We start from the raw sequence: 14,038 nt of genomic DNA, 5'->3' as shown, positions 1-14,038 counted from the left end.
ACACACAGCACATGAACACATTAAGCCGACTACCTCATCCCTCTGCAAATTTGTCTCCTCCTGGAATCAGGCTAATGCGGAGGTTTTTCCACATAGCAGGGCCACACTTCGCGGCCCAAAATAAATGTGCTTTCATTTGAGAGAGTGGAGCAACTCATCTGCCTGTTGCACCCTGATTTCATTTCCACACCTTATACTGAGTGCTTTGTTCTGTCTGGGCGTGTGTGTGTGTTTGGTGATGAATCCAGGGCAGCAGTGTGTAATCTGGAGATGCAGTAGAGTGATTGTTGTGCTCTGGCCTAGTCCATCACTTCCCAATAACTCAGCCTGTGCTGACTGTGTGTGTGCATGTGTGTCTTTATATGTGGATGTGCGCGCGCACGCGTGTTTGTGCGTGTATAGTCCAAGCATGCTGGTTGGGGGGTCTATTTTCTGTGTGTCAGGGAGGGGGGTGTAGGGATACGGGGTCAGAGGTGTGACAGGGGAATGACGGGCTGTCTCAGCACACTGCAGCCTCACAGTAGGAGAACGTCAGAGACACACACATACACATTCCTGACACACCTGACCTCCAGTCCACACACATGCACACACCCTTCCTGCCCACCACCCTACCTGTCTGTCTCAACCTCACCTGTCCGACACATTCAGTTTCTAAAGCGTTTGTTTCAGTTTCTAAAGCGTTTGTTAAAGTGATGCTCCAGAACATTTATATATTTTCAGCCAGCAGTTTTGAAGGTGGAGCTCACGAGCAAAATGGGACCCCGTTTTTTGTGTACTACCTCATCCTATTGTGTACTACCTCATCCTATTGTGTACTACGTCATCCATTTTTTGCAATTCGTATGATATGTTATGAATCCAGTTCATACAATATGTTATGAATTTGTTGTGTTTAAGATCATCTTTAAGGGTTTGTAAGTGGTTTGTAGTCTGTTAATAATCTGTTAATAAATATATTGATTGTGGAGTGAGAAAGATGGGTTAAGAAGGGGAGAGGAGAGGGGTAAAGATGGTGAGTAGTGGAGAGATCATTGTCAGGCTGAGAGGTGTTGAGGCAACAATATCTCGTAGTTTCCCTTCAAAATGTGCCGTATTATGGATGAACGTCTATTTTTGACTCATTAATTCTGTGTGGTTACAGGGTTAATTCTGCGTGGTTATAGGTTTAAAACAGAAACAACTCAAAGGTTTAGGCATTCATTCAGAGTGGTTAAGGTTAGGGCTATGGTTGAGGAACGCTTAAAACTAAATAATAAAAAATGACTCACTCAAGTATCATCAATTATTCTCACGGATTGCTAGAGCATTGTCAACTGCGGTGCCGCAGTGGTCTGAGCAGCATGCTTTGGCTCCGAGCATCACAAGTTCACGCCCAGTGCTGGGTAATCACATTCTCAGGACCTTTTAAAACTTCTGAAATCGAAGTCTATTTTCAGTGATCAGGCTGGGTGAGGAGGGTAAAGGGGAGGGTGAGGAGGGGGTGAGATCATTGTCAGGCTGGGTAATTTCCATGCCCTCCTCTGGTCTCCATCGAGCTGTCAGTAACAGCTGCCAGACCTGGCAGACAGGAGGCGCAGAACGCTCACACACACACCAACACACACATTCACATTCCCTGACACACTGATACTCACTCAGTGAAATCTCATCTTGATATCAAAGCACAAATGACCTGTACATTTATCTTAACCCAGGTGGACATGTTTTTCAGTGAGTGTATTTGAGATCTGTATGTGGAATACTCTATGTAGCTAATGGATGGGTGTTGATCAGACAGCATTCAGGCCCCAGCCTCTTAGTCGCCATAGAAAACACTTAGCATGTTTGGGTAGAGCAATGTGAATGACTTTGGACTGTTTTTAAAAGTCTCTCACTCTCTCTCTCTCTCTCTCTCTCTCGCTCTCTCTCTCTCTCTCTCTCTCTCTCTCTCTCTCTCTCTCTCTCTCTCTCTCTCTCTCTCTCTCTCTCTCACTCTCACTCTCACTCTCACTCTCACTCCATCTCTCTCTCTCTCTCTCTCTCTCACTCTCACTCTCACTCTCTCTATCTCCTTCCCCCTCCCTCTCTCTTCTCCTTCCCTTCTCTCCCCCAAGTCCCTCCCAGTCTCTTGGGTCTGTGGTAGACTGTGAGGGGAGAGATGGAGCGTTTTGTAATGGTCTCTTAATGGCCGTGTAGACAGAAACATTAGGGTGGGTAGTACCAGGCAGCGGGCACAGACGAGCTGCCTGCCAGATGCCAGACCAGATGTGGGCGAGCTGAGGATCACTCACGCTCTCGTTTGTAATTACATTTCTCATGCAGATACAGCCAGGCGTGGCAATGCTCTCTCTCTCTCTCTCTCTCATCCTCCTCCGTCGCATCCCCCTCATCCTTCCCTCTGTCCTGCTTTCTCTCTGTTTCCTGTGTCATCTCCCCTCCCATCTTCCCTCCTCCCTTTCTCCATCCCCCTTTCCTCAGTTCCCTTTTCTTCGTTTTAGTAATCACTGATCTAACATGACCGAAGAATTCCAGGATTCTACTACATAGCTTTCGCAGGTCCAGTCATGTCATCAGAGATCAAAGATTAGTTCAAGGAAAATGTTTGGAAAGTATTTAGGTCTCATGTCATGTTAAAGGCTTCCAGTTGGAGGCGCCATTTCTCACCTGCTCCATTGTGTCTATGAGGAGGCCACAGCAAAGGCTTCAATGCAGCGATTATGATAATGCCCCTTTGTGTGTGTGTGTGTGTTCTCACAGTCATTGTCCTCTGATCAGAAGTCCAGAACGTGTGGCGTCTCAACCATACACACACACACACCTCTTCAAGCTGAATCAGCGATGATGGGAGCTGATCAGTGCGGGTAGGGGTATTGGCAGGTGATTGTTGTGAGAGGTGATGAGTACGGAGGCAGGTGTCTGTCTCTGTACCTGCTGTATTGACAGCTGTCCCGGCCTACCGATTGTGCTGGGGTTGACTGGCAGCAGCCTATTGATGGACAGGATATGCTGACGGTCCTTTAGAACAAACTACAACCTCTACACAACCTCTGCACAACTCTCAAGGTCCTGAAGCACAATGAGATAGTGTCCTCCCTCACATTAGTTTGCAGTGGTGAGACACACAGACTCACTTCTGATCTTGGCAACAGTCTCATATTTCTCCCCTCTGATCATGTGGTGCAATAGCAGTGATCCAGGAGCTAAATGAAAAACCTCCCTGACTCGCTGCACTTGTTTTTGTAGTCTCATATTGTCCAGGGCCAGTGGAGTTGAGTTAAACAGAGACAGACAGTAGCTCTCAGCCAGCACCCTGCCTCCCAGACACACACACGCATACAACACACACACACACACACATTATGCGTCGGCGCAGGACATGGAATTGAAATGGTATAAAATACCTCTGTGGAGTCTGGGGGAAGAGGGGTGAACAAAGGACACATGTACCTAAAAAGTCCAAATCCCTTTCTTTTTTGCTTTCAGGTTTTATCAGCATTTGATTTTTTTGTGCGAGCAGCATTTTTCAACGCTCTCTTCCCTCTGACCTTCCCCTCTATCACACACAGACACACACACACACACACACACACCCCGTCACACACACACACACCCCGTCACACACTGACACACGCAGCCTAAGTCTGTGTCTTGCAGCACCTCAGGAAACTTGTGGCTAATTTCATTATTTGGGAGGAGAGGAATGCAAATGAGCGCAGACAGCTGGTGTAGACCTGGTGGCAGGGAGTGATGGAAGGCCTGGGGGCTGCCGCCATACACACGCACACACACACATGCAGACCCAAACTTGCACAAACACACACATGCATACACACACATACATGTAGAGTCACACACACACACACACAGGGCTCATCAGTGGCCCCTATCAGACAGACACCGCTGGGTAGGCAAGGCAGGGGTTAGTGGGGGCTCCAACGGAGGAACAGATGGTCTGAGAGGTATAGAGAGACGGAGAGAGAGAGAGAGTGGGGGGAGACTGTCAGTGGTAGGAAGAGAGATGGATAGAATAGATATAGAGAGAAATATAGAGAGAATGGGAGATAGAGGGAAGTAGAGAGAGGTACAGTGATAGGTTTTTGGCTCATTCTGTTAATGTACTGGTCTCTATACTGGCCACCTGGGCAGCAAGGATGTAGCTAGGTGGCTAAGGTACTATTCTCAGAATGCACATGCATATAAACCATGTCCATATGGCGGGGCAGCTCACCTGCGGACAGGCATGGTTCACACACGGGGGGCATCGGCCCTCCCGTCAATCACTCACTGGTCGCCGTGACTACTGCCTTCTGCTCTGTCGCGCCGCGTCATTGGTCGTCATGTGGGTTGTCGTGGCGCTGTGCTATCTGCTGTGTGATTGGTGCATGGGCCGTCGTAGCACGTGTGCCTGTCTCGTCTCACTCTATAGGGGATAGCACTGTGGTGTTTTTGGTAAATTACTGTCATCATTAAGAGACAGCAAGTGGTTTCATTCTAACTCTTTCTACTCACAAAGGCCCCGTTCACACTCAAGTTGTACAACCGATATACAACGCATTTGGCTCAATGGTTGTGATACAACTGAGTTTTTCTGCAAAAAAGTTATTACACAAGCAGAGCTGCCAACTCTCACGCTTTCGCCGTGTGACACACGTTTTTGCCTGTTTTCACACGCACTCACGCCAAACATCCAATTTCTCACGCAAAAAAAAATCGGCCGAGACTCGTTCGTTCCTTTTTTCAAACTCCCCGACGGTAGATGGCGCTGATGAGCGCCACTGAACCATATGCGCTACACCCCGAAGTTAGCGACAGAAAAAGACAACAGGAGAAGAAACGGTCACTACCTCAATAAGTCTGATAAGAAGCTGAGCTGAGACTAGGTATGTAACAATGAAATGTCGTCCAATTGAGTATTCACTCTCTTAAACTTTAAATCTTGAAATAAATTATTTGTTTGTGCGTGTGAACATGATTTAGTGTGGTGAATGTAAACTCAGCTGATTTCGAACAGGTAAGATGTATTCCAAAGAATTTAACATAAATACAGGAAATGTGTGCAATAGAAGTAGGTATGTTTTTGTAACTGAGAGTAGAGTTATTAAACCAACATGACCATTGTTGTTTAAGGTTTCAAAGATGTCCCGTAAGAGACCTTTGCCAGGACAAAAGCGAAACCTTTTATTTTATTTAAAGAACCAGCCAAGTGAGAAAAGACAGACAAACACACTGACAGAACAGCCAGAACGATTGATAGAAACGACAGGGCAACAGACAGAGAGAGCAGGAGACAGGACAGACTGACAAACAAGCAGAGGAGCAACAGACAGGACAAATAGAACAACCAACAGGGCAGATGGAAGGAGACACAGAGGGACAGACAGAAGAGCCCCCCCCCCCCCCCCCCCCAATCCAACAGCAGGGCCAGAAGAGTCATGCTCTGGCTGGAGCAGCAAGATCCATTTTCAAAAATGAGTGGACCTCTTCATGGCCATTTATTACCAGAGGGAGCCTCAACACGCACTACTGGTGTGCAGTCTGCCGTATTGAAAACTCATGTTGCCACCAGGGTGTGACAGATGTAGTGCGCCATATAAAAAGCAAAAGGCCACCAAGATAAGCAACGAGCTCTCCTGTCCACAGCCACAATATCCCAATATGCAATGGCCGTTCCATCTGTTGTGGGTACGTCTGCACAAGAGGTTAAGGTATGATATGTGTAATGATTCTGTCAAGGTTCTGTCAAGAGTTTTGTGTTCTAGTTGATCACGGTAAAGTCATGGTTGATAGTTTGGACTAATTTGTGGTTTGTATTTCTGTGTAGTACAGTCCAGTTTTCTTAATTTGAGATCTTAGTTGCTGAATGTGTTTTTTACCTGTGCCCTATTATCGCAGGCGTCTATTTTAAATAAACGATGGTCTTTTGGGAGGATTAATAATTTTTAATTTCTTACAGACAAGAAGGGCTGAGGTCAAAATGACAGCTAGGTTGGTAGTTCACAACGTCCCCCTAGCCTTTGCGGACCACCTGGGGCCTCTCCTAAAAGAATGTTTTGGAGATTCGAAGACAGCGCAGGAGTACAGGTGTGCCAGGACTAAGTCATCCTGCATTACCAATGAAGTACTCGCACCATATTTCACACAGGAGCTTGTGAAGGAGATGAAAAAGCCCCGTATACCCTTGTTACGGATGGGTCGAATGACACTGGTATTTCACAAACTATTTGAGATTTTTCTCCTCTGCAAAACATGTGCTTTGTGTATTTTTAAACATCTAATAACATGAACATCTGAACAGGGGCGGTGTGTTCAATAGGGCGATATGGGCGACGCACTGCCAAACGGGAAAAGGAAGGGATTTTTTTTCTAATCAATTATATCACGGCAACAGTAGTTATCAGTGTTCTAATCTGATCTGACTGCCACTAAATGTCAAATCAGGCTAAAGTCGTGCTTCAAATGGCCCCGCCCGTTTTTGGGGCGATTTCAGTCATGTTGAAAATCGCCCAGAAGTCTGTCATAGACTCCCATGTAAAATCTATTTTTTTCAAATTTCAAAGCTTTCAATACAATCTCTATGGGTGTCTGTGGGCTTGCACTTACGCGCTTTCGTCATACGTGACGTAACCATGAACGTAACTAAGAAAATAGCGGCTAGCAGCGTCTCTGTTGCGACCTGCAGTGTGGCGTTATCTTATGTTTTTAATTTGTACACTTAGTGGCGTTATTTTATGTTTTTAATTTGTACACTTAGTTTACAAACATTCTGCCAACCATGGATTTCCAGTGGTGGGTTTTGGACTGATCTTGTTGATCGTGTACATACCCGCTACGAACGGACTAAATAATGAAAACGCTGCTGGCAGCGGAATCCAATACAGCTGGGAGACTTGGCTGGATGACAGAGTCCCGGACAGAGAAGTGATCCTGGTAAGAGAGCGACTCTGTACCCCCGACATTGAACTGCTTTCTGTGTCACTGCGACCTTACTATCTGCCCCGTGAGTTCCCCCAATTGTTTGTTACCGTTGTGTACTGTTGATAATCACAAGTTTACTGGAGAACTGAGACCAAGTAGAGACTTTGGACAGGGTGGATATGGTATAATAAAGGCAGTTTATTCAGAGGTAAAGATATCTGGAATCGCGTGCACGGACTCGTTCGTCAAACTCTTAGGGAGCTATCTGAAGAGAGCCCCGAAAACATTGTGTGCAGACATTTTATACAATAAATGATGTAGGTTGAATCTAGTAGTTCTGATCTTCTGATTGGTCCTGATGAGTTGGGCGAGGTCCCCTCCACTGTTGCATTGGCTCTGAGTCGGGTTCTCTGTCTTCAAATGTTCAGCCTAAAGAGAGGGGATTTTTGTGTGTGTGTGTGTGTGTGTTTAACAGTGATGATGTGTGTGTGTGTGTGTGTGTGTTATCAGTGATGATGTGTGTGTGTGTGTGTGTGTGTGTGTGTGTGTGTGTGTGTGTGTGTCCTCAGAGCAAGAACTCGTGAGTTGGAAGAACTGAGAGACCTATGGCGTGGGTGTTGTCCTTGGCCACCTGCTGACAAGGCTGAGGCTGACAAGATAGGACTCTTTTGTCCATTGTTATAGGATAGGAACAGCATTGATTGAAAACAAACGCCCAACACAAAATGGGTCATGCACAAGATTTTAGTCAGACCAAGCTATAACATTATATATTTACTACGACAGTACATTCAACCAAAAGCTAATATAACAAAGGCATCAGAGATTATTTATAATCTGTCACAGAAACTGGAATCCATCTCCCCAGATCAGTCAATAAATGCTTCTGGTATTGACTTATATGCTGCCCCTGTCTTCATGTTGTTGCTGGACATATCTTTTTTAAAATGTGTGTAGGTCACCTAAATCATCAGAAAAATTGCCCCTCCTGAGAATTTTTTCAGGAGCCGCCACTGCATCTGAATGATTCTAACTTGTCATTATAGGAGTGGGAAAGATGAAATCGCTTACTGTCCGGGTCTTCATGGGCAGCAAAGTTGTCCACCAGTTTTTAAATATGTGCCCAACAAGTGGGACGAGATGTGGGACAGGAAGTGAGATCTTCACCAAAATTACCTCCACCATAGAGGAACATGGCATCCCTTGGGAGAACTGCATTGGTCTCTCAGTTGACAATGCAGCTGTGAACATTGGACCACGTAATTCCATTGCCTCTAGGGTGCTCCAGAAGCATCCCAACACCTATATTCATGGTTGTCCTTGTCATGTGGCACATAACACCGCCAAAGCTGCAGGAGTGATATTTTTTAAAGTGAGTTAAGGCCTGATTTATCTTTACATGTAACTTTTTATTTGTATCCTAATTACGTGCATTGACTGAATGTGTTATGATTGATTTATGCATTGCAGGTGTCCGGTTTTGATTTGGAGGATATTTACATTTTACATTTACGTCATTTAGCAGACGCTCTTATCCAGAGCAACTTACAAATTGGTGAATTCACCTTATAGCCAGTGGGATAACTACTTTACAATTTTTATTTATTTATTTATTTATTTATTTTTCGGTTACTGGTTCAAGGGTAGCACAAATCGGAAAGGATACCTGACAGGTATGCATGTTTGATACTATTAAGTGTAATACTGAAATGCTGAGCTGTAGAAAATATATGATATGGATTTAACGTCTAAAACAGAGTTTTGTGAGCTCCATGAAGCGGAGTACATGGAGGTCCTCCTGCATATCTCGGTCTGTTGGCTAAGCCTTGAACGTTGTGTGACCAGGATCCTGAGGCTGTATGAACCTCTGGCCAGCTACTACAAATCTGCTAGTATGGTCATCCATTTTCAATTTCATTATGCAGCAACTACATGGATTGTTAGTCACATACTTGTATTAATGACAACCTCTTGTTTTGTGTTATTTATTGATTGATTCAAGATGAAAATCAGGCCAGGTTCAAGAGACTTGTGCAGACATTCACTGACCCCATGACAGAAGTGTACCTGCTGTTCTTCCAAGCCACCGTACCAACTTTCACTTCTTTCAACTTGCAGTCATCAATATTTTTGTTGCATGATGAGGTGGGATTGGATTTTGCTGTTTTTTTCCATTCTGTGTTTCTTGCTGATATCTGCAGGGATCCTCTAAAACAGGTTTCACCTACTATTTTTGTAAATGTCTGTTATAGATGGTGAAATTCGTATGCAAGCTATGTTCCAAGTTTATGGTTCCAGCAGCTCTGCAGTGCCATGAGGAGCCTTGTGAAATTGCCTTTAAAGAAAAGGCAAACCATTTACCAGGTTAGTATTTGACTATTATTATGATCAAACACTGTGATATGTGATATTTAGCCTTGTACCTTATACCGATATGCTGTATCTGTGACAGGAAGAAAGTTGAACATTGGGTTCACAACCAGGGCTAAACTTAACAGATTACTCGACGAGGGTGACATCACACCACAGCAGGTGGATTCATTCCATGAAGCTGTGTTGTGTTTCCTGACAAGTGCTGTGGACTATGCACTTAAGAAGCTGCCACTGGAAGAGCCACTGATCAAGCACGCACAATTTGTAGATGTACGGCAGAGGGCTGAAAGTGACATCTTAGCTAAAATACCCTGTGTTTTATGATGAGGTGTGTTCACTCCTAAACTGCACATTAGATATTCTTATGTGGCTTCTCCTCAAAGATGTGTATGAACTGCTGCTGGTTGATGACTATATACCTAAAACGTAACAACTTGTAACTCTACTTTCATAAATAGGTTTCCCCATCACCTCCCATACCATGGGCCAGAGGAGCATGACCTTCTGGGTGAGGAGTTTCTAAATTATCAGACCATGCCAATGATATCCCTGCAGGACGAAACTGAAATGGAAAGCTTCTGGGCTGAAATGGCAACCCGGAAGCATAAGGTAAACATTTTTTCATTTTTTGTCTTTCCTTTTGGCAGGTGTGGCTTGGCTACATCTGTTGCTTAAAATTGTTGCATGCATATATGTGTCATGCATGTTGCAAATTATGCATGTTTTTATCTGAACTTTGTTAATGGATCAACCTACAGTATACTTACAGTATTAATCAATCAAAAATCAAGGTATGTTTTTCCATTGTGTTTTGGTGCATTTTCCATAGGTGACAGGAGCCAAAGAATTCGAGAGGCTTGCTGCCGTCGCCAAGCTTGTCCTGGTGTTGCCCCATGCAAACGCAGATGCTGAGAGGGTGTTTTCAGTTGTGGGACTGAACAAAACCAAGAGAAGAAACAGCCTAGCATTGGATGGCACCCTGTCCTCAATAATGACCATAAAGATGGCCAATCTAGAGCCCTGCTTCAAATGGGAGCCCCCCTCCGATATCATCAAGGCCTCCAAGAAGGCCACAGGCCAGTATAACCATGCCGACAGATCATAGACAAGAGGCTCATTTGAGATGAGCCAGGTCTGCGCAGAATCGATCACCGGCGATCACCGCCCAATGCATGCTGGTTAGATTTGTGTCCGACTTGATCCCGACTTTCTCTGACGTCATGCACACGTGGGCAACGATAACCTCATGAGATCAAGGCGGCCGCAGTTCTGAGACGCAGGCAGTGCAATTGCTTTTCACCGACTGCAGGACCCAGGCGGACCCAGGACAAAATCTCACGTTGGCAGGTATGCACAAGCGTTGTGGAGACTCCGCACAATGGTTGTGTAAACAGTTTTGTGCTGACAAACTCTCCATAATATCATTTATATCATAATCATTGTGCTAAATGTGTTGTAGATCAGTTGTACAACCTGAGTGTGTATGGGGCAACAAAATATTAGGAAGGTGTCCTTAATGTTTTGTCTATTTGTCGTTTTATCCCAACTACTTTGTCTTTGTTTATGCATGCATGTGTATAGATGATGTCATGCATTATAGATGACGCCTTGACCATGTTTGGCTATGATTGTTTTTAGTGCCTCAAAACTCAATTAGAGTATTACACAATGTGGTTTAAATAAAGATCTGTATTTTGTATTATTGTATCATTGTGGAGTGACACTTAAATACATGTTTCTAACTCTAACGCTACATGTACATACACCATGCTCAGGTGCTGGTTCTAATCCTGTTGGAGCCCAGCCTCTGACCACAACACAAGTTATTATCCACACAATCTCATCCTCTGCAATCACACACTCCCACGCACCGACGCATGCACACACACACACACACACACACACTAACCTTCTCAAAACAGCAGCACTCACACAGTAATCCTGTTACCTCGAACTCTTATGGAATTCAAATTGATTATTATTATTTTTTTATGTGTGAAAATAATACGTTGTAAATGAAAGGAGTGAAAACTGAGAACAATAGCAATTCTAATTCATTGCACCATAACCCTTTCAAATTGAGTAAAGAACTTTATTAAGTTAATGTTTTTTTGCTATTATTAGCATATCGCTGTTCTGAGTATACAGATCTACTGTATAGAAGTGTGACATGGGTTGGTTCATAGATCTATCTCTATGGGTTGGTTTGTAGATCTATCTCTATGGGTTGGTTCATAGATCTATCTCTATGGGTTGGTTCATAGATCTATCTCTATGGGTTGGTTCATAGATCTATCTCTATGGGTTGGTTCGTAGATCTATCTCTATGGGTTGGTTCACATATCTATCTCTATGGGTTGGTTCACATATCTATCTCTATGGGTTTGTTCGTAGATCTATCTCTAAGGGTTGGTTCACATATCTATCTCTATTGGTTGGTTTGTAGATCTATCTCTATGGGTTGGTTATTTCAAATGATCCTGGGCTTCAACTACAGTTTTAGTCACGGGGGGTCAAGCCAGTAATTTTTGGATACGTGATGTAGAGAGCTGAAATAGTCAAAACGCCCAATTGAGCCACCCACCGTATTGAGCCATCAGCCTATCTCAAGTCTATTTAAAAGGAATGAATTTCATTTTCTATTGACATAGCACCAGGTATCAAAGCTCTTTACATTGTATAGAGGGTAACTTACCTCATCCATTACCAATATGTAGCCTCCACCTGGGTGATGTCATCACAGACATTTTAGGTTGTGTGTAATCATGATGATTGACAGGCAACTACCTGAGAGGGTGGACAAGAGAGGCTGTCATGTGGTTAATTTGATAGGTAATGTCCTATGGAGGCAGGGGTCCATCAGAACACACACATACATTTGGCTGCTGTTTTATTGTGGGTTAATCATGAGAAGAAAGGTGTGTGACCCTGTCAGGATTGTGTACCACCTGACTCTGGGAAATCAAACAGGGGCAGAGACCCCAGGAACCCTCAGGACAGGGTGTGTGTGTGTGTGTGTCTGTGTCTGTGTGTGCATGTGTGTGGGTGTGTGTGGCAGGATGTTTGTGTGCGTGTGTGTACGTGCGTGCATGTGTGTTTGCGAGCTTTCTAAAGGGCCTCCTCTCCTCTCTCAGACAACATGGGGAATCATTTCCATACTATTACCTTTAAACAGCATACCCTGGCCCTGCCTCCCCTCTCTCCCCAACAAGAGCTCACGGTTTGACCAATTTGACTTCAGATTCCGACGTTTGTCCACGTTTTTCCAAACGACAAATTTCGAAGTTGCTCCAAACGTTGAATTTGGAGGTGTTTTGGACACCCTGGGTTACCCCTCCTGCTGCAGCTGCACTCTCGCGGGTGGTTAAGTTTAGGCATTAATTCTGAATGGTTAAGTTAAGGGTTAAGGTTTGGGATAGGGTTAAAAATCTATAAAAGAGTGCCTATCCCTGGGATTGAACAAGCGACCATCGGAGCTCGCGGCTTATGCCCATCCACAACGCCCTAGCAAAACCCAAGCCTACTTGATGGTAATATCGCTCACCATTGCCCCTAGTGGCAGGTTTTGAAGGCATCTCCCAACATCCTGGGTACCTGGACAGACGTTGGATTTCGATGTGGATCTTAAGCGACCTGGCTGCTCTCCCCCTTACCTCCCTTACCCAGGAGTTATAGGTGTTGATGTGTATTGGGGGAGTCCTGTCAGGTGTCAGACCACAGATGGGGTGGGGGTTGGGGGGCAGGTCACGTCTGTTACCCCCTCTCACACACACGTGACACACACACATGCAGCCCCCCCATAGCTGCTGAGTGAATTGTCAGCGTGTCCATGAGAAGCTTCAACTGTTTGACATCTGCCAGCAACCCCAGCACCCCCTCTACCCCCACCCCCCTACCCCATCATATCATATCACCCCATCTCCCCAGCCTCCTACCTTCATAAACAACACTTAATCTACACACGCGCACACACACATACACACACACCCCTCCCTGTCTATCTGCCTGCATCTCCCAGAGTCCCAGTCATCAACATTTAGATACAGTCATAATTTACTGAGGCCTGCTGTCAAACAACATATGGACTACACACTCTGGAGAGAGAGGAGGGAGAGAGAGGTGGGAGAGAGAGGGATGGAGGTAGGGAGTCTGGGAAAGAGGAAGACAGAGGGGGTAGTGAGAGGGGATGAAAGGGTGAGGAGAGAAAGAAAGAAAGAAAGAAAGAAAGAAAGAAAGAAAGAAAGAAAGAAAGAAAGAAAGAAAGAAAGAAAGAAAGAAAGAAAGAAAGAAAGAAAGAAAGAAATGGTGGAGGGGGTAAAGAGAAGGGGGATGTAGAGCGAGAGAGGGACAGGAAAGAAAAGTAGGGAGGGAGAAAAGAGAGAGGGGTAGGTAACGGGGGTCAGTCAGGTATCAGGAAGTGAATAGAGGATGTTGTTCCCACAGTGACGATTAGAACTTATCCAAACCAAAACCGTGGATAGATGGCAGCATTGCGCGAACCACCGCATTTAACCATGGAAAGGTGGAACATGGACGTGTACAAACAGACCAGCTATGACCTCCGTAAGGCAATCAAACAGGCAAAACGTCAGTACAGGGACAAAGTGGAGTCAATTCAACGGCTCAGACACGAGACGTATGTGGCAGGGTCTACAGACCATCACGGATTATAAAGGGAAAGCCAGCCACTTCGCGGACACGACACCTCGCTCCCGGACTAGCTAAACACCTTCTTCGCCCGCTTTGAGAAAAACAACATTTAAAAACA

Source organism: Coregonus lavaretus (genome assembly GCF_964263955.1).
Source record: "Coregonus lavaretus genome assembly, chromosome: 27".
Lineage (NCBI taxonomy): Eukaryota > Metazoa > Chordata > Actinopteri > Salmoniformes > Salmonidae > Coregonus > Coregonus lavaretus.
Note: the sequence above shows the minus strand (reverse complement) of the source record.